Here is a 6000-nt window from a genome sequence, read left to right on the forward strand (position 1 = left end):
ACAGGCGTCGCAATGGGCGCGAAATTTGCGCCAAGTATCGCAAACATATTCATGGCCCAATGGGAAGAAGAAGCAATATACAAGGACAAACCTACTGAATTGGTCCTCTACAACAGGTTTATAGATGATGGCCTACTGTTTTGGAATGGACCGAAAGAAACACTAGAAGAGTTCCTAAACAAATTAAATAATAATGAGAAAAACATCAGACTAACTTGGCATATCAGCGAGGAAGAAGTAACGTATCTGGACTTACTCATCAAACAAGAAAATGAAAGAATCTATACTAAAACATACTTTAAAGAAGTCGATCGTAACAGCTATCTACCTGTCACAAGCTGCCACCATAAAAACTGGATCTGGAACATACCGAAAGGACAATTACTTAGGATAAAAAGGAATTGTATGAAAAATGAAGACTATGAAGAACAAGCGCAAATCCTAGGCCAGAGATTCGCCAATAAAGGATACGAACAGCAATTTATTGAGAAAAAGATTGAAGAAGTAAAGAATTTACAAAGAGGAGAACTATTAAGGAATAAAGAAAAAAATAATAAGTTCACAGATACCTTACCCATTATATTGGACTACAACACGCAACACAAAGCAGTAGAAAAAATAATAAAGAAACATTGGCATATCCTAAAAGCAGATAAACATCTAAAAGGAAATATTCCCGAACTACCGAAATTTGTCTACAGAAAAGCACCTACAGTTAGAAACAAAATAGTAAAGAACGTTGTAGATCCCCCAAAAAAGGCATTTTCATTCTTCACAGGAAAAGGGTTCTTTCCATGTAAAAGATGCTTCGCATGCCAAAAAACTAAACTATCTAATAAAAAGATCTTAGAGTTTACAGCCACGAGTAATGGAAATAATTTTAAAATTAATGACTTTGTATGCTGCAATACAGAAGGAGCAGTATACGCACTAGAGTGCAGTTGTGGGTTACAATACGTGGGTCGCACAAAAAGACTACTGCGAATTCGAATCAAAGAACATGTGAAAGGTATTATCAAGGGCAGTGACAAACACAATGTTTATAGGCATTTTGCAAAATATCATCAAAAAGATCCAACACAATTGAAATTCTGGGGTATAGAACCCTATAAAAAACATTGGCAAGGTAGCCACAAAGTCCGGACCCTAAGTAAAATGGAATCCAAATGGATTTTCAAGATGGATTCTTTTACCCCCAAAGGCTTGAATACAGAATTCGATCTTAATTGTTTTATTAGTGATTTTTAACCGTTTTTTTATATATATTTTTTTATATATATATTTTAATATCTTATTAACAACATCCCTTGTTTTAAATGAAAAATATCTTTTATTCAGTGCATCACACTCGTATTTGAGTTTTATTTAGTATCCCGGACCTTCACATCATACAGTTTATAATGTATCCCCTCCTCTGCAGACACTCCGAATTTGAGAAGTGGTTCACACAATATATCTCCTTTCTTTCAATCAAACACACTGCTAACATCAGATACATTATAAGTCCTTGTTTTTAAAGGAGGTTGTTGGTTTTTAACATGTTCGTTTTTAATATGTTCGTTTAAATAAATTTTAGTTTTAAGATGTCGGAATTGAGCTAAGTTCTAACCCACTTCCGGGCTGTCAGCTAATATCCCGAGTGAAGGAAAGGGTGAACAATGAGCTATTCTTATTAGCATAATGAGTGGGCGGGCAGAAAAACAAAAAATGGCCGAAGGAGGACTTCCGCCAAGAAGGAATGTAATAGAACTCCAAAAAAATGGCGACCGGTGAACATCCGGTCTCGCCGCTACATAATGAACGTCACTCCAGCTATAGCCACTCCCTGAGGAAGTCACGTGACCTCGTGACGTAACGCGTAGGAGGAGCCCTATACCCGGAAGTGACGTTACAACGGAGCCCGATCTCCACAGCGGCGGCTGTTTTTTTGTTTACATGCTGATTTTTCTTGCCAAAAATGTAAGTGCAAACCTATATATTTAAATAAATGAGTTGGATATACTGCACCATGAATAGTCTTTGTCTCTGAGGCACACTAAAGACCGGACAAGGAGGATAGTACTAGAAAAACGATCGAGACAAACACTTATAGGAATTCAAGAAATCTGCTCCAAAAAGAGAGTAAGGATCCGGATTGAGAGAAACAGAGTCTATCGATAAGCTTGGATGGATACCAAAGGCAGATTGGTCTTGCCTATAAGGTGAGAGGCTAGAGCACATAGAGGTGACACACAAGGTGAAGGAGATCACAGTCACTTGATTTAATAAGTGAAGCACGGATATAAGCGAGGAAGGTATTTACACAAGCTTTTTTCGGATTTTCTGTATATATTTTTTTTGGACTATTTCAGTTGATATTGGTATTTGAAAGATTGCAACAGAATTGTTCACATACATTTTTTTCAGCACCGTTTTAATAGAAATTGCACGCAGCACTTTATTTGAGCACATATATATATCTTTTACTTTTTATGAATCAGATTGAAGACCAACACTGGATTTATATATTTTATTTATTGAGGTTCACTGGCAAAGAAGAAGCACTTTGATATTTATTTATTTATTCATTTATTGATATACACATTGAAGACCAACACCGTATTCATATATTTATTTATTGATGCTTATTTGTAAAGAAGAAAAACCGTGATATTTATTTATTTATGTATTTATCGATACACGCATTGGTTTGATTGACACTACGCACCTGCACTTTTATTATTTATTTCTTGGAATATAAACGCATACACAAATTTATCACATTGAGCACTTTCAAATCAAGATTTAGACACACCACTTCCACCAACCCAAATAGAGATCCACAAGAGCTAACCCCTGAAGCGCACCACTACTCCTATAATTAGACTTATGTATATAGTAACACAGTGATGATAGACTGAAGAGACAGGTTGGGTGGAGATGGTAGATGACAGACACTTGAAGGTAAGATAGTAGCAGATGGATGCAGATAGGTTTAGCAATCATGTATGGTAGCAGATGACAAAGTAGCAGGTGGACATACAAGAGAGATCAACCCAGTGCAGGAATAGGTGGCAGTAGGCTCAAGAGCTAGCAATCTAGATATGCAGATGTGGTAACAGTCCTTACTATGCAGAGCTAGATAGTGTAAGCTTTAGTATAAAGGTTATGGAGGTTTCCCCTGTGGGGTACTTATCACTAATAGCAATGTAGCAGAGGAGAGGTTTCCAGCAAGGGCGGATGATCCAGTAGCGGGATACAGGGATCAGCGCAGCGTGGTTCCAATAGCGAGGTATGCTTCAAGACAGGTTAGCATCAAGGCACAAGGCAGTTTGAACGAACACATGTGAGTGAGAGCCGGCGATCTAAATAGCCATCCAGTCCGGCGCTCAGTGATGACAGCATCAGTCTTAAAGGGAAACACACCTATATGTGCTTCATCTATCTAGGTAGATGGAAAGCACCCGGAAATAATGTGATAGGAGGCACTGAGAGTGCCAGAACCTTACAGTACCCCCCCCCCGTAAGGCCGGCTCCGGAAGGCCTCTAAGGCTGGTTGTCGATATAAGAATCGGAAAAGACTGGTTGCCGATACGAGAATCGGATAACACTGGTTGCCGATACGAGAATCGGATAATACTGGTTGCCGATACGAGAATCGGATAAGACTGGTTGCCGATACGAGAATCGGATAAGACTGGTTGCCGATACGAGAATCGGATAATACTGGTTGCCGATACGAGAATCGGATAATACTGGTTGCCGATGCGAGAATCGGATAAGACTGGTTGCCGATATGAAAATCGGGAAGAAAAAAAAAAAATAAATGGTATCAGGTTGGTAACCGATCTGAGAATCGGATCACTTGTTGCCGATATGAAAATCGGATCAGGTTGGTAACCAATGTGAGAATCGGATCACTTGTTGCCGATATGAGAATCGGATCAGGTTGGTAACCGATGTGAGAATCGGATCACTTGTTGCCGATATGAGAATCGGATCAGGTTGGTAACCGATGTGAGAATCGGATCACTTGTTGCCGATATGAGAATCGGATCAGGTTGGTAACCGATCTGAGAATCGGATCACTTGTTGCCGATATGAGAATCGGATCACTTGTTGCCGATATGAGAATCGGATCACTTGTTGTTAGGGTGTCTGCTACATGAACCCCCCACTAGAATCGGACGCATAACCATCCGAAGTAATCCTAGAAGTCCTAGCAACCAATGCTTCTTCAAACATCCTCAGATCCTTCCTACATACCACCGTGCCATTAGAAGCGCGTACGCAGTCAGGTGCAAGAATCTCAATATTTTCATTGGAAGCTAAAAATGTGCTTGCAAAAATAGGAGTATCTATACCAACATCTGCCAATTTCTGGGTGTCCTTTTCTGATATAGAACGGGGACAGGGCTGGCAACAGCTTTGGTAATTTCCAGGCTGTTTTTCAGGGAAGACCCTTCGGATTCGCCTGGCCTCCATTGGGAGAGCCTTAGGCCTATGGGGTCTGGTTGGGCAGAATGTAATGAAATGTCCCCCTTCACCACAATAAAAACAAAGGCCACAGATTCTCCTGTGATCTCTTTTTTCTTGTAAGGACAACTTAGTATGTACGGCACCAATCTCCATAGGCTCCTCATCCATCTCTGTAGGATCAGGGTTCAAATGGGATGTGTCAGAGTGACAAGGCTGACTGTTTAAGGCAGGCTTGGACCATGACCAGGCAGGATCACCATATTTATTTGGTTTCCTATTTTCCCTAGGTAGCCGGGGTCTGTGGTTACCTGGAGCAGGTTTAGGAGTGGGGTCAACGGCCGAAATCCGAGAAGAACTGGATAATGGCATTCCCATTTTTTCAGACTTCCTTTCTCGTAGTCTTCTATCTATGGTGATACTGAGTTGTATCAATGCATCCAGGGTTTTTGGCAGATCCGCTCGGGCCAGCTCGTCTTTAACGGCCTCTGATAGGCCAAGCCTAAATTGGGTTTTCAGAGATGCATCATTCCATTCTGAATCAAGGGTCCATCTCTTGAATTCTGCGACAAAGTCTTCCACAGGTCTCCCACCTTGGTTCAAGGATCTTAATTGAAAATCGGCAGTACTCTGCCTATTGGGATCATCATATAGGCTAGTAAGTTCTGCTAGAAACAAGGCATAGGAGCTGAGAAGCTGGTCGTTTTTCTCAAAAAGAGAGTCTGCCCAGGCCCGAGGATCGCCTGTTAGGTAAGAAATAATAGTACAAACCTTAATATGATCAGTAAGGTAGGTACGGGGTCTTAACAAGAAATGTAACTCACATGCGTTTTTAAATTCGCAAAATTTTTTGCGATCGCCTGTAAATACCAAAGGAGGATTTATTTTGGGTTCAGGAGACTGCGCAGAGGTAAGTTGTGTCAGTCTAATTACCTGCTGCGACAGAGCCTGATTATCTTCTTTTAATTCAGCAAGTGCGTGTATTAACGCAGTTACTTGCTATTTTAATTGTGTCACCTGAGTGGTTATTTCTGCTGAATTCATTTGTGGTTCGTTCAATCTGTAACGCTCCTGCGTTTTATGTATGGTGTGGATTTTCAGCTGCAGAAATATTCCACTTCACTAGTCATGTAAGAGAAACGCTGAGATACCATTCCCAACCCTCAATGACTCATCATGTGTAGAAGGTCTCAATTCAGCAAGTAAATACACACACTCAATAAGATGTTTCCTAGAGTGACTTATGTATATAGTAACACAGTGATGATAGACTGAAGAGACAGGTTGGGTGGAGATGGTAGATGACAGACACTTGAAGGTAAGATAGTAGCAGATGGATGCAGATAGGTTTAGCAATCATGTATGGTAGCAGATGACAGAGTAGCAGGTGGACATACAAGAGAGATCAACCCAGTGCAGGAATAGGTGGCAGTAGGCTCAAGAGCTAGCAATCTAGATATGCAGATGTGGTAACAGTCCTTACTATGCAGAGCTAGATAGTGTAAGCTTTAGTATAAAGGTTATGGAGGTTTCCCCTGTGGGGTA

This window comes from Pelophylax lessonae (assembly GCF_965119305.1).
Source record: "Pelophylax lessonae genome assembly, chromosome: 8".
Lineage (NCBI taxonomy): Eukaryota > Metazoa > Chordata > Amphibia > Anura > Ranidae > Pelophylax > Pelophylax lessonae.